Source organism: Pseudophryne corroboree, chromosome 5 (genome assembly GCF_028390025.1).
Source record: "Pseudophryne corroboree isolate aPseCor3 chromosome 5, aPseCor3.hap2, whole genome shotgun sequence".
NCBI classification, from domain to species: domain Eukaryota; kingdom Metazoa; phylum Chordata; class Amphibia; order Anura; family Myobatrachidae; genus Pseudophryne; species Pseudophryne corroboree.
This window is the reverse complement of record NC_086448.1, coordinates 642,827,773-642,843,857: the sequence shown is the minus strand read 5'-3', so window position 1 is coordinate 642,843,857 and position 16,085 is coordinate 642,827,773. Positions and strand designations below refer to the sequence as shown.

The 16,085-nt window shown below is 41.9% G+C and overlaps 1 long non-coding RNA gene across 1 annotated transcript; it reads left to right on the top strand.

Moving 5' to 3' along the window:
* Positions 1-1,107: 1,107 nt before the first annotated feature.
* LOC134929287 (uncharacterized) lies at positions 1,108-6,967 on the top strand. The gene is made up of 3 exons (XR_010178445.1): positions 1,108-1,342; positions 2,859-2,923; positions 6,813-6,967. It is a non-coding gene; the product is annotated as an uncharacterized LOC134929287 (long non-coding RNA).
* The last annotated feature ends 9,118 nt before the right edge of the window (positions 6,968-16,085 follow it).

Sequence of the window (16,085 nt, the reverse complement as noted above, 5' to 3'; positions counted from 1 at the left end):
TGCGATCAGGTCGGAATGACCCCCTTTGTCTTGTGCATATTGTAACTTATTTCTAGGTACCTTACACCTCTTTTCATATAGGAATAGCAATAAAGGTTGATATTCGGGTCCTATTTAAAAATACCTTACACTTGTACTTTTGCGGCATGCTCTTGGAATGTATTTTGTACAAAAGGTGATCAATTCTAGAAATGACTTAAGCTGTTGTAAGGTGCGTCGTAGAGATAGCTCTAAAATCAACCTTCCCATCTCTGTTATGTGCCTAGCATCAGCAGTGATGGAATGTCAATGTATGTTCACGTAACGTCTTTTATAGGTATTGTAGATTAATTTATGTACTGTTAAATTCTAGAGTTACAATTTTGATTTTATACCATGTAAATGTAATTGTATCCTGAGGGCAGACTTCTATCTTAGGGGCATGGACTATGACTACAGATCTGCCCTCCTCCATACCTAGTTTACCTCATCACTTGGCCCCACCCCTGGTAATAGTCATCCAAACACTTCCTGATTCTCTAGCATTTCATTACACGCTGTAACTGGAACAGTAACTTGCTGTACATAGAAGAAAATATTTCTTTGTTACATCTGTAGCATTTTCCTAATTATTTACCTATGAACTATTACTCTCAGACACACAGTTATTAATTTTACTGCTGAGATCTTTTTAATGCAAATACATGTCATATTTTTAGTTGTATAACAGCCCTTTACTGTTGGCTGGAACAATATTTATTTGACCACAAAACATTTCATTATTCTGTCCAAAACTTTATTTTTTGTCTATTTTTCTAATTACACTAATTTTATTTACATTAAGAGAATACTATCCCACACACACAAATAAAACACTGAGTGTGAGCCAGCACTCTCCCACCTCCGACCAGGGGTTGGTTGGATTCTGATGGTAAATTATTAGAACTCACATAATACATCATATTACACACTTCCAGTGAAGTCTACAAGTCATTTTGAGCAACTGATTCAATACATATTCACCACTGTATTTCACCAACTATATATATTTTCCTATTCTGTGGCACAAAATGACAGAAAAGTGCAAACACACTGACTATAATTCATGAAGTAATCTCTTTACACAGGTTGATGAGCATGCAGCTCCAGAGACAAAAGCAGCCTGAAACTGAGACTTTTGGACCCCGAATAAGTTTTACCTAATGACGGACCAGACAAGCCCACATTGGAATGCAAAGTGGAGTAAATAATAGATTACTCACTAGCTGGATTTATGTTTGCATTTCCATGCCACCTGAGTCCAATGGTCCATCACTAAGCAGGATCCAGAAAGCTCATAACCCTTTATGGAATCTACTTCCAGGTTTAATTTGTTCTTAATCTCCTTACGTTGTTGTTTAACATCAGTGAGTTCTTGTAACTATTGTTAACAGTTCTGAATTTGTTTATACCATGTAGTGGTTCGGGGCAGCTCTGGGCGTGCTGGATTAGGTCCGTCAGCAGCTACACCAGGTGTGACAGTATCTTATGTGCACACCGGATATAGTCCGCTGGGGACCAAATCCTCAGGTAAATTATACGCTAGAGGTGCAGATGCCATACTTGAAAGCATACATAAATTTTCATATGAGACACTCCTGGTCTCTTGACATTACACGCTGTACAGTTTTTAGTCTGCCAATGTATTGGTCTGGGGCATGCACATCTCCAGGTATATTTAGTAGGTCTTTTATTCTTCAACACTGGCAACCAGTCACTGATAGACTTTCTAGATCTAACATATTTCCTAACATTTGGTTCTTTACAGGGTTTACATTTATAGGACCAAGATGTCTGACAAATTGGACATATTGTGTCATCCGGTGGGTTACAATGTCCGCAATTTGGACATGCCCAATAAGAATACCCTTTGGTTTTCTTGAGACCTCTATGTCTAATTGCTCCCCATCCTGATGTGTCTGCATCTTCAAAATCATCCATATTTATTAAAGCCATTTGTTCTTGGATTTGTTCTAACTCCTCTAACTCTTTCTCATACTGAAGTAATTCACCTGTCTCAATCCAGAAATCAAGACTCTGTTCCAGATTATTATCCATCACATATCTCCCATATGTTACTCTGATCTGTTTGAATTTATCTGGGTCCAGAGTGCCATCAATGGACAACCCTGCCCATTGAAACAATTGCTTCTTACCCTTCAAGCATTGCTCACCATGCACACATTTCATAATGTCCATGGCTTTCCGAGGTGCTTCATCTGAAGGGTAACTATGTATATTTCCCATACTTATGGCCAGTAAGTATTCAACTACTGGGAAATATTCAGTAACCTAGATCCAAAGGATCCCCTGAGAGATAACTATGAGGAATGTTACCCGGAACAGAGGTGATTTGCAACCAATCCTTACCTATGTCACTAGACTTTGGTATAAAATGACATCCCATCAATATGAGCCCATCATCTGGGTTTTCTCTAGTTTTCCAAACCCCTTCTTCTGTGGAGTACACTATGGCTTTTAAAATAAATGGATATCATTCTCCTAACTTATGTATGACAGCTATGCAGACACAATCCTGACAAGATATTTAACTTGCATTTTCTTCCGGTACCTGTCTTAGGTTCCCTATTACAGACAGAGAGAAAGTTTTAAATGACTTCTGTTCCTCTTTTTTTTAAACTCTGTATGCTATAATTTTTAAAGTGACAGAAAGTGTTGTTATTCAAGTACTGGCAGTACACACAAGTCAGACGTTTCCTGGCAATTCTATTCTACTGTAACTATAACTTAAACTGTGATGGTATGTGTAATATAATGTTCAGAGTTTCCCAATTCAGAAAGTATTTCTGTCTAATCTCTTCCAATGTCTCTTAATCTAGGGATAAAATGACAACCTGATGGTACAAAAATGTCAAGCCCCTCTTCCCACGGTTCAGAGAATAAGGTAATTCTCCTGGGCTACAAATATAGTTTAAATAATATTTCTGATTATGGTGTGCTTTTACTAAGATTATTACACACTTACAAAGGGGACATGTTTCTTTCATAAATCTGAGTTATTTCTAAAGGGATTCTAAAATAGCCAACACATATAAACTGCAGTAACACAAACTTATCTTACTTTGTAGTTTTCAGTACATGAAAATACAAGACCGTGGTCCAGACACCAAGTGCCACCTGGGTCACTTAAGTAAGCGCACAGGATTGCTGCCGCACCAGACCACCTGACCAGACTCACTGGACACTTTTACCGTGCCACTTGATTCACCTGGTATTTGAGGTCCACACACCAAGTTCACGGGTCCAAAGAGCCACTACTGCCAGGGAAGGTAGCTGCAGCAATGTCCAGTTTAACAAACCCATCAGTTGATTATATGTGGACATACTCTATATACACAGAACACAATCACTCCCACATTCATTGATTCTTACGCTTTTGTGACACATATAAGAACATTTATGAAGAAAGATAGAAAGAAAGCAAGTAATAACCTGAGTACTGAGTTACCAATGTGTACAGTCCCCAATTCATGTCTGGCAATGGAACAGATGAACAGTCAACGGATTGAGAATCAAGAGAAAAATATCTCTACTCACCATGCATGGATTTATATAAGAGTCTCAAACCAAGAACTGTCCATCCAAGTGTCCGTTGGTCAGCAGAAGAGCATCTCGGTGGAACCTCCAGATTGATAAAGGCAACCCCTAGAGAAGGAAACCTTTGTTGATCCCAGCTCAGGTACACACTGAATCGGTCAGCATCAGGTTCATTCATGGCTGCAGCCAGTGTGAAGTAGGAAGTAGCAGAGAGTTTAATTTAAAAAGCAGTACATTTATTTATTTATTTATTAACAGTTTCTTATATAGCGCAGCAAATTCCATTGCGCTTTTCAATTAGAACAACAGTAATAGAACAAAACTGGGTAAAAACAGACAGACATAGAGGTAGGAAGGCCCTGCTCACAAGCTTACAATCTATAGGGAAATAGGCATAGATACACAAGGATAGATGCTATTGCATAATGGTCCACCAGATTGCTAGGTTCTTAATGGGTTGTATGATGAAACCCTGCAATGTTGGCCAAGTGTCAGGAGGGTGTGAGAGTAAAGAAAGACAAGATATGTGATGTTATGTATACTGTACAGAGAGGATGTAATTGAATAGGGAAGCACTGAAGGTTATGTGGTGGGTCTGGAATTTGATAGGCTTGTCTGAAGAGGTGAGTTTTCAGGGAACGTTTAAAGGTTTGGAGACTAGAGGCGAGTCTTATTGTGTGTGGGAGGGCATCCCACAGAGTGGGTGAAGCCCGGATAAAGTCCTGTAATTTTGAGTGTGAACAAGTAATGCGTGTGGAAGAGAGACGTAGATCTTGTGCAGAGCGAAGAGGTCGGGTAGGGAGATATTTTGAGATGAGTGAAGAGATGTATGTTGGTGCAGTTTGGATAATAGCCTTGTATGTCAGTATAAGTATTTTATATTTAATACGGTAGAATACCTATAACCAATGGAGGGACTAAAATAGTTCAAATCTGCATACAGTGTCATAGTTTCCTGACACAAAGCTCAATCCTATTGGCTAATAAAACTCTATCTTATACATCATATATCTAGTAATGTCTATAATTCTTATACTGTGTGTGCTTAAATTGGTTATCCCCCCATTAAAAGTTGCTAAAAGTGAGACATACATTTGTCTAGTTATGTTTTCACACCTGCTGTACCACAAATTGACAGGCACCTTTTGCAGACTACATGTCTAGCTACTGACAGTTATATTTCAATCGGGAAAGTACAAAAAGGTCACAAATTCACAATATAAGTCACACAAAGTGCAATGCCTTGCATTTGTTCTGATATCAGCTCTAAGCTGAAAAACAATTTTAAACAGATTATCAAATGTCAATGAACAAATTAAAACATGGAGTCTATGAACAAAGATGGCTCTCATCTTTATTAATATAAAATGTGTAATATGAAACTACACACAAAAAAATTAATAGACGCGCACACCCCCCATTCAAAGTGAATGGGAGCATCTCTGTGTGCTTGCCAGTGTGCCTGGGTGGAGGCACGCCCAGGCACACCGGGCACCCCCACCTGCGATGAAGCCATGCTCAATGAGCAAGGCTCCATCTGTATAAATAATTGTATATACATACAGTATATATAAATATATGTGTGTGTGTATGTATATATATATATACATATATATATAGTTATGTATATATTTATTACACATGGATATATGCATACACACCCACCCACGGAAACCCCTCTCGCTAAATCCTGCGTTTGCCCCTGAAATGGATGCAGGAACCACCAGATGGTCCCACAACACTCATAGGGGAGGCACCTGGAGCACGTGTAGCCACTTACCGATGGGGAGAGAAGGTGAATTAGTCTGACAGGAAAGGGTGAGACCTGTCTGGGGTAAGCAGTGTGGTGACCGGGAGGAGGAAGGGTCGCTGCAAGTGATGCGGGTAAGGAGAAAGCAGATAACCGGCTCAGCTGCATATATATACTGAGCACCGGTGGATGGGTGGGGTCCTGTGCTCACCCCTACCACACCCTCCCACAGGTCATGACCAACCCCTCCGGCCAGCAGGAGTTCCAGAAACATGGCAGCTCTTGTGTGAGTAGCAAACCCCCTCCCTCCTCTTTATAATCCAGCACTGTCCGTCATTGTGACAGGCTTTTAACTAGTTAAATTACAGAACAGCTCCAGATTAATTTAGGAATAGTTTAGACATGAGGCAGACTGACTGCAGAGTAAATAAGACGGTAAACAGACTAAAACAATAAGTAAGCCGGATTTCACCCATCATGAATTCTTTCCTAGACCTGAAAGGAATTGTTGGGAAAAAATTACAAATGTTTTATTCTATTAAATAATACTTCTGCTATGCATTATTGAGCTTTAATGATATCCATAAATTTTAAAATGTGTTAAAAAAGTATTATTATTTTGTTGTTTATTTACATGTGCATCATCTATGGTGTAAATAGATTCAGTCCTGTCAATAGTTAGAATTTAATCTGCAGCTTTAAAGATTTCCAATAATGGGAAGAAAATAAACAACAAAAGAATGTGCCTGATCAAAGGCTGGTTGGCTCAGAAAATAGCAGTTACTGTGGCTGCTTTGCCTGGAGTTTTATAAGATGATGTACATTTCATATTTGGGAGCTTGATATTGCAAAAACAAACCAATGCATTATATGAGGTAAGAACTAGAGATGTGTTTGGATCCCCGTGATTTAGTTTTGGTTCTAAATCTTCACTGTGGGGGTTATTCAGTAAGGATTGCAGATTCTGCTAAACATCCTTTCAATCGCATGCTGGGGACCGCCCATCGCAGGGCAAAGGCCACCCAGCATGCCAAATAGCTTTACCAAGTGGATGCGACCACAATTTAATTGCGGTCGCAGCAACCATGGATGACTCGCTGCAGCAAGGCTACGTACTGTATACAGTTGGTCTGGCATAATTTTCTTGATAGGAGTAGCTTGTGTGTGATGTCATGCAGCTGCCCCAAAAAAGACTGCTGACCTGCCCCTATTTTTCCCATGCCACCCCGCAGTGCTCCGCTGCCCCTCAAACGCCTCTGTATGTAAGGTAGCATTGGCTGCAAGCGCAGAACAGGACCTGTGCTTGCGCACTAGTACCACCAACAGCATTATTGCGGTCACATCAACTCGTGAAACGACCTGAATAACCCCCATTGTTTGGTTGTGGCAATCCACACTCAGATGTTTTGGTTTGAATGTCTTTAAAGTTAAACATTGATAAAAAAAGCTACAATCATGTGATTTAGATCTGCTTTTGTTCCTACAGCAGGGCCATATTATCCCATGGCTGGACCCCTGTGCATCAGGTATTTTGGGCCCTCTCTGGCACTTCAATCTTTCACCCCTCTACCGCTGTCATTTGGGATGCAAAGCTTACAGTATGCCGTCATTTACACTTTCAGCATTCACACAGACACCGATACCCAGTTAAAATAAAATCAGTTGATCTTTCTTCTCTCAGTGCAATTGTTCTTTCTATTCTCTTTTGAAATAGTGCTAGTGCTCTATTGATCCGCTGCGACCCCATATTGTGTCAAAACAAACCTCAGCTGACTACGAGTGTGACTTGCTATGATGCAGAGTACAAAGTGCCTTTATCCATTGGAGCCTCGTGCATACGTAAGAGTGCCTCAGTAAAAAAAAAAAATTGACTGGACTCTAGTCCCTGCGGGGACTCTAGGCTTTAGCCTTGTCAGTCTAATGGATAATTCGGTTCTGCTCTACTGTGTTACTAACATCAATAACATTATTTTCCAATAATTTCCAGTCAATTATGACAAGCTCACAATATTGTTTTCACTATTGGCCAAAGGCTGGAGTGAGCTGACTAACTAAACTACAGTAAATTGACAGAGCAGCCGCACAAACACATGACAGTTTAAAAAAATATACTATAGTGGCACAGCAGTGGCAGACAGGATGGCAGTTTAATAAACTATATCCTATAGAATGTTTTCATTAATAAATAACTAGTGTAGAGTCCTGAGGCCACCTATAGAATATTTGTATTATTTAAGAACTAGGACAGAGTAACAGCCTAGATAAAGTCAATAATTATATGATCATATGATTTTATTATATGATTTGAAGATTATATAAAGATTATACTCAGGGTCATTTCTAGACAATTTGGCTCCCAGGGTGAACAGTATAAAATGTGCGCCCCTTCATGAAACTTTATAAAAATGGATGTAGCCTCGATAAAAGGGGCGTTGTCTTGCAGGAAAAGATTACGTTACATACCAATTATGCCCCTGACACTATATTATGCCGCACACAATAAAGCCCCTTACAAATTATGCCCGACAGTTATGCCTCTGACACCATATTAAGCCCCACACAGTAATGCCCCTTACACATTTTGGCACACAATTATGCCCCTGACAAAATAATACTGTATGCCACACACAGTAGTGCCCCTTACACATTATGGCACACACAGTGAGACTACTTACTTTTAAACTGACTTCTCGTTGTCAGAAGTTGGTGTGCTCCTGCATCATGTCCCTGTTACTAGAGGTCCTACTAGATGTCTCCAATCAGGTGGTGGACATTTTGGCAGGGACATTTTCAGCTGTATTGCATGCGGACGGCCAGTCCTCAGAAATGCAGCTGCAGACAGTGGTTGCAGTGCCCACAGCAATCGCTGGCTTGCCCAGCCCAAGAAATAGCACTGATTATACTACTCTATATACTTGGAGAAGCTTAAGAGAACAGGGCCAATACACCTGAATGATAAGCTGGTGATGGATGGCCTTCCAATATACAAGGCCATTGACATCCCAGTAAAGTACTGTATTATAAACTGCCTTTCAAACATATACAATAAAGGAATATAAGGAGTATGAGTTGGTGATGGGTGGTCTTGGTACAAAATACCATCAATGCCCAAGTAAAGTACAGTATGATATGCTGCCTGTCAAACACACACAACAAAGGATGATATGGAGTATTATACTACTCTGTATCTGTGGAGAAGGGGCCATATATGGTGACTATACACCTGGATAAGAAGGTGGTGATGATTGGCCTTTCAAGATACAGAAGAACATCTATGCTCCAGACAAGTACAGTAACATTATATGCCTCCTGTCAACCAAACATAATCTTGGCAAAAACCACAGTGAAAGTGGTGCACAATGAAATTGTCCTTGGGCCCTCTGATCCACCCTTATGTTTGATATAAAAAAATTCCAATCTAACATGCCAAGCACTTCAGCAAACAGGACTGCCACTTTTGAGGCCAAAGTGCTTGGTTTCTTTGGGCCCTACAAAAGACAGCATCTTGGTTGTTTGGTTAAACTGAGCTAATAATGGGCTTAAGATGGCTAACATTGTTGCTAATGATTGTCATATTCAGAAGATGTCATCGTCACCCTCCTCACTGTTGATATCACAACACAATATTAGGTCATCCCCACAGGAATCCACATTTACAGAATAAGTCTCTGTTGTTGTAATTGGCAGCACAGGTCTTCCTCATAGAACTTGTGGTTCATTTTGATGAGCATCAATTTTTTTAAACATTTTTTGGAAGTAGCCTCATGTGACAATCGTTCATAGGGTTACCGGCTGTGCTTTACACTCTTTCTGAGTACACAGTGGAGGGTGGGCAGCTTAAGTACACAATAGCAGGTTTGTACAAGGGGCACCAATTGCATTTTCTTCCTCCCAGTATTCAAAAAGGCTGTATGAGATGCTAACTTGTCCATTATCATTGAAGTAATCTGCCACTATTCTGTTGTCTACTGTATCAAATTGAGTCATAGGAGAAGTTTCAATCTAGATGTGTACAGTATGTAGGCTATTCTTTTAAGCTTAACCAGATGTTATAATGTTTCACTCTGGTGCACTGAGTTGACTCATCAACAGTGAATCCATGAAAAGGCATACCTCATTGTATCATGTGCAACTAGAGCTGATAACTTGATTGTAAGACCTGTAGCAGTTGTAATGAAACATGTTACATAGGACAAAATGTATTATTCAAATTCCAAGATGTTGCAAATCCTTTGGTCCCAGTAATGCAAAAAAATAATTTACCATACATCTACAAGTCCGCATACTTAGTTGAACCATTTAGTTTCACATCCTAATTCAGCTTCTCTAGTTTCTTTTCCAGTAGTTTAATTAAAGGTATGACCTGAATCAGGCTGGCAGTATCTAAAACTCACTTCATTGCTTACAATTTCAAATGGTTTCAGCACATCACATAAACCAAGAGTATTCTCCAGTGTGCTGAACTAAGGTAACATGCTACCCCCCATCTCATGGCTTGATGAGTATGGGTGGTATGCTGCTGTTCTTCAAGTGGTTGAAGCATATAAAGGGTGTAAACCTGATTACTACCTCTTGCTTTAGTCGGTGGCATAGCACATTGTACTGTTTTTGCAGCTACTGCAATGTTCTTCATTCGATGCTGAATGCAGAACATGCTCAGACATTTTTTACTCTACAGTCAGCATCCTCCTTCATGGATTTGTCATTTTTTAAGAAATACTGAACCTCCAAGTTTAATGTGTGTGCAAAACATGATATGTATTGAAATTTACCCAGTTGTAAAAATGCTTGCGTTATTGGATATGACAAATCCTGAGGAGAGTCTCAATGGAGTAAGCCATTTTGCTATCACATCACTGAGTGTTCCCAACAAATTGACACCATGGGGTTTATTTACTAAAATTCGTGTTTGTACCGAATTGGTGGGAGTTTGATCTTGAATTTTATCGGTCATATTTTTCTGCAACTTTTTGAATTCATTTTCGGTTATTTACTAAAGTGCTGAGTTTTGGGTTTTCGTATTTTTTTATGTCAATGTTATTCGTATTGTCGGGCAGTGTTTTACAGGAGTGATTAGTAAAACACTGCCAGACATAACACAATGAAGCCCGGCCGGATCAGTGAGATCCGTGCAGGGCTTCATTGTGTACTGTATGAGTAGTATTTAAACAGTTAAAACTTAAAAAATTGCATGGGGTCCCCCCTCCTAAGCTTAACCAGCCTCGGGCTCTTTGAGCCGGCCCTGGTTGTTTAAATACCGGGAGGGGGGGGAAATGACTGGGGTCCCCCCATATTTAGACAACTAGCACCGGGCTCTTGGGCCAGCCCTGGTTCCAAAAATATGGGGGACAAAAGACATAGGGGTCCCCCGTATTTTTAAAACCAGCACCGGGCTCCACTAGCCAGAGATATAATGCCACAGCCGGGGGACACTTTTATATACAGTGGGTCTCTGTGGCCGTGGCATTACCCCCCCAACTAGTCACCACTGGCCAGGGTACTCTGGAGGAGTAGGGACCCCTTAAATCAAGGGGTCCCCCCCTCCAGGCACCCAAGGGCCAGGGGTGAAGCCCGAGGCTGTCCCCCCCATCCCTAAGCGGTGGATGGGGGGCTGATAGCCTTTGTTTGTATAAAAAAAATTGTTGTAGAACTACAAGTCCCAGCAAGCCTCCCCTGCAAGCTGGTACTTGGAGCACCACAAGTACCAGCATGCAGGGAAATAATGGGCCCGCTGGTACCTGTAGTTCCACAACAAAAAAATACCCAAATAAAAACAGAACACACACACACCATGGAAGTAAAACTTTAATTAACATACATGCACACTTACACACTCACACATACTTACCTTGTCAAGTAGAATCCAATTGGAAACCTGGAAAAGAAGCCCAAAATACTCACCTATTTTCCAGTGATGATCGGTCCTCTTCATTCCATGTAGAATCCACAGGGTAAAAAAAAAAAAAACGAAAAAATCCCGGTCCAAAGCACTAAAGGGGTTCCAAGTTTACACATGAAACCCGTTTTCACGAATGCCGGGACCCCCTGTGACTGCTGTCACTGGAGATCCCGCAAGCCAATCAGGTCCTTGTCCTCTCCTGATTGGCTGTGCGCTACTAGCCTGTTAATCAGGCAGAGCACAGCGGCTAGAATGGAGCTTAGTGCAGCTCCATTCTGGCCTATGATGGGAACTTTGCGGTCTGCGGTTAACCGTGAAGTTAATTGGGGTCACTCTTGTGGGTGACCCCAATTAACTTTGCGGTTAACTGCAGACTGCAAAGTTCCCATCATAGTTCCACATAGTTACATAGTTACATAGTTACACAGTTGTTGAGGTTGTAAAAAGACAAATGTCCATCGAGTTCAACCTGTATTACAATTTTATAATAATTAAATGCTGTATCCTTGGATATTTTTTTCTGCTAGGAATCTATCTAATCCATTTTTTAAACTTATTGATTGAATCCACCAATACTACCTTCAGGTTAATTGAAGTCAATCTTGTTGGTGGGATTCCAGACAGAAGCATGCATGGATCACACTAATCTGTGCATGCTTCTGGCTAAATGCACAAAGTAATGAAAAATGTCTTATAAATGCATGTCTTTATTGCTAAAAACCGCATGTTTGCTTTACTAAAAATTGCAAAACATCACATGTGATTTCCGTTTTAACCATAACCGTTTTAGCTAAAAAAATTGCATCCTCTTACATCTAGGGGGTAATTCCAAGTTGTTCGCAGCAGGAATTTTTTTTAGCAGTTGGGCAAAACCATGTGCACTGTAGGGGGGGAGGGCAGATATAACATTTGCAGAGAGTTAGATTTGGATGGGTTATCTTGTTTCTGTGCAGGGTAAATACTGGCTGCTTTATTTTTACACTGCAATTTAGATTGCAGATTGAACTCACCACACCCAAATCTATCTCTCTCTGCACATGTTATATCTGCCTCCCCTGCAGTGCACATGGTTTTGCCCAACTGCTAAAAAATTTCCTGCTGCGATCAACTTGGAATTAGGCCCCTAGCCCGATATGTCTATTGGTAAAGCCAGTTAAACAGATAGTAGCCTGCATGTGAATTAGCTAGCGTAGTGTGTTAGATACAGCTGCTGCTGCTGATCAGGAAACACCCACCCAGCAGGCTACTGCAGTCATGTAATCTCTAGTTTGACCAGTTCTGCTTGTCTGCACAGTTAAGTGGATAGTCATTACAATGGCATTTTCTAGGCAAAGAATAACTTTTTGTTTAATATTTTAGTACAAGCTAGTAATTGCTGTTCTGGTAAAATGAAATCGATATGGAATTTGGTAGCATGAACACATGACCTGAACTAATCATCTAAAATCAGAAGCATGCCGTTATAGCTTCAGTGATCCAATGTGCATCAGAATGGCTGACTTGCAAGACCTCATGGGTCATGCAGCCAGTTCGTGGCACCAAGGAAGATCCAATGCTGCGTCGGATTTGGGTAAAATAAAATCCACACAAAACAGGTGACTTTTGTTGTATTTTGCACAGGTATGACAATGGAGCTTCTTTTTATCTCTGGCAAGAACTTTTTCCAGTGATGGTAGGCATAATTTGACATACACATCCTACTCCTGACTTTTATCAACTTCTGCTTGTTCAAAAATTCATCATCAACATCCTTATTAGCATCAGATACATAATTATCCCCCTCATCCTGTTGCATTAACAGAACAGCATCTTTAATTTCTATGTCTAAACCATCACCATCGTTACTTTTACTCAGTGACGTGTGGTAAGGTCAGTGGCTGGGGAGGCACACATGGGATGGGTCTGAGGGTAATAATGAGGCACAGCATATACTGTAAAATGCTCAACAGTAATCAATGTTACCAATATGATACTTTGTAGGAATGATACAAAGTCTCAATCCTGATAATATATACAGTAGTTGTAACAATTTAAACCTAGTTTATGACCTTATCCTTGCTTTTTTAGAGCTATAAAATTAGTGTACTGTACCTACGGAACTTAATCTCCTTACTAAAATAATCCTCCGTCACCAATGTGAAAATAATAGCTTAGAAAACAGTTCTGGAGCTGCGGCTGTGGTGACCCACATTTCTCAACACTTCACAATAGGGAGATCTAGGGGACTAGCATGAGCCGCAAAGAGTACTAGTGTTAATTGGTATGCAGATGATCAACACAAGGAGTGGAAAATTGTAGACTGGCCAACATGTTTGTAGCTAGGAATCTAAGCGCCCTTGGCAAAATACACGCTACCCCCACCCATATTTTCTGTAGAATTAAACTCTGCAAAACACTAAAGAACAGTCTTTCTGCTGGAACTGTTACACTGCCTTTCATAGTAATGACAGTATAATTATACTGATAATATTACCGGTCCTGTCTGCCCCCCTTGCCCAGCACACCACTTACTTGTCCCCAGGCAGGACATGGCAGTATTTGGCCCCACCTGTTCCTGCTCCCAGATCCGGGATATCCCCTCAGGATGGGGACAAAAGGGCCAATTTATCTAAGTATATTTGTGGCTATACCCCGAAAAACACATATTTTCGGGGATAAGTCGCAAATTAAAGGTATCTCCTGAATGTAAGAAGGAGGAACCTCAGCAGGTATCTGAGTTCCCTCCATTGCCGCCCACAACCACATCCTCTGGGGGATGCGAAGCTGCTAAATTTACCAATATCCGGAATGCAAAGAATTCACAATATTGATCCCCAGGGCTACCGCCACCTGAAGATGGCAGTAGCCCAATGTAGCCTATGGGCTACACATCACACTTGTGGCCAGGCAGAGGGTTCCCACCTAGTTGGGGCTAAGTGTAGTTCATCTATCTGCCCAGGGTAGTGGTATCCCCTGCCCCGACTGGAGGCCTCACAGTTTGCCTCTGGTTGGTGGTGTAGCTGGTGTGTACCATGGTCCAACACTGGTAGCTGCTTCAAGCGCCACAGTAAATCTGCTGTTGTTTCCCCTATACCCTGTCCCATTGTGCCTGAATGGCAGCTTGGTGTGCCCGCTCTCTCCCCTCTTCCTCTCACTGCTGAAATGTTATGCAGTCTTGGTGGGGGTGCGCTCCTTTCCTGCAGGAAGCTACTGCACCGCATTGGCTCAATCAGACAGCGAGAGAGACAACGAGTTCTGGACAGCCCTGGAAATGCAAGCAGTGGGGAGAGCCAGAGAGCAGGAGTTTGGGGAAAGGGGGAAAGGAAGGGGACCAAGGAAAAGAGTTAAAGAGAGATGGCAGAGGATTGGAGGGATCTGGGAGGGAGAAGGCTGACAATTGGTATATGCTGAGACACTCTACAGTATGTTTATCTACTCTCTGGCTGCGGGTTGCACTGCCGGGTGGTTCTCCCCATCAGCCGGCACCCCTGGCAAGTGCCATCAAGGCCAATGGGTAGATACGCCCCTCCTGGCCAACTTGCCTCATTGGACTCCCCTGACTCATCGGTGTGCCTTTCTGTGAAGTGTCTATACTCTCCTGTAATGCAGTTTCTTGCTGGTCATCAGGGACAGATTGGGGACTAAAAGTGGCCCTGGAAAAAATTCTGTAAGTGACCTCACATAAGCAACACCAAATCAAATGTAGGTGGAGTAAACAACTTAATTGCAGCCTATCCCTAACCGCAGTCTAATCCTAATTCAACTTTAACTGCTGTCTAACCCTAACTGCAGCCTAAAGCTGGGTGCACACTAGACGACATTTCAAACTAATTTACTGATAATGACTAATCATTACGACAAATTTGTTCGTCCAGTGTGTACCGAGTAGATTGTTAGCGATGTGTGCTCCCACAGATTTGCTAGTGACATCCCTAGTTGGCTGTACATGCAGCTCAATCTGAGTATGTCACTAGCGATGCCATGCTGCCAAACGCAGCATGGAATCTGCTCTACAACATGCCGCCGCTCTGTCTGCAAGTGTGTGAGGGTCCCGACACTAGCAAGCTGACACTCATTTTAGTGTGTTCCTGGTTTAATACTAGCCCTACCATAACTTCAGCCTAACCCTAATTGCAACCTTACCCTAATCTAAACCCTAAAAGCAGTCTAATACTAACCCTACACTAACTTTGGCCTAGTCCTAAACCCACCCTAACTACAGCCTAACCCCACAACTGGGGGGCACATGACCCATGCACCAGATTTGACAGGACACAGGGGTCAGATGCAGTTGCAAAGTAATGTGTGTTTCATGCCAGACCAAATTGCTGCCTTTCCCCAGGTGACCAAAATCTTAGTTTAGGCTCTGCAAACCCTAACTGCAGCAGTACCCTAATTGTAGCCTTATCCTAACTTTGCACTAACTGCAGCCTAACCCTAAACACTGCTGATAAAGGAAAAGGGGGGAGGGGTGTTGGAACTGTGAGGGGAGAGAAAGCAGGAAAGCAGTACCTGTGTGGGGGATGGGGTGCCACAGATGGGAGGGGTCTGGGTGTCACAGATGGGAGTGATCTAATAGGTGAGAGAGCAGGAGAAAGAACCTGATGGGGTGGTTTGAGCTGTGAGGGAAGATAAAGCAGGAGATCAGTAACTGTGTGGGGGAGGGGGTTGCAGGGGGGGAGTTGTTAGGAACTGTGAGGTGACAGAGCAGGAGAGGGAACCTGCATGGTGGGGAGGAGGGGGGTGCCGTTACTGGGGGGAGGAGTTAGGAAGAGTGAGGTAACAGCAGGAGATAAGGAAGGGGAGCCTGCGTTGGGGCTAGGTCAAGGAAACAGCCACTCACCGCTGTCTTTTACTAGCAGCTGCTATAGAAGGTTTCTC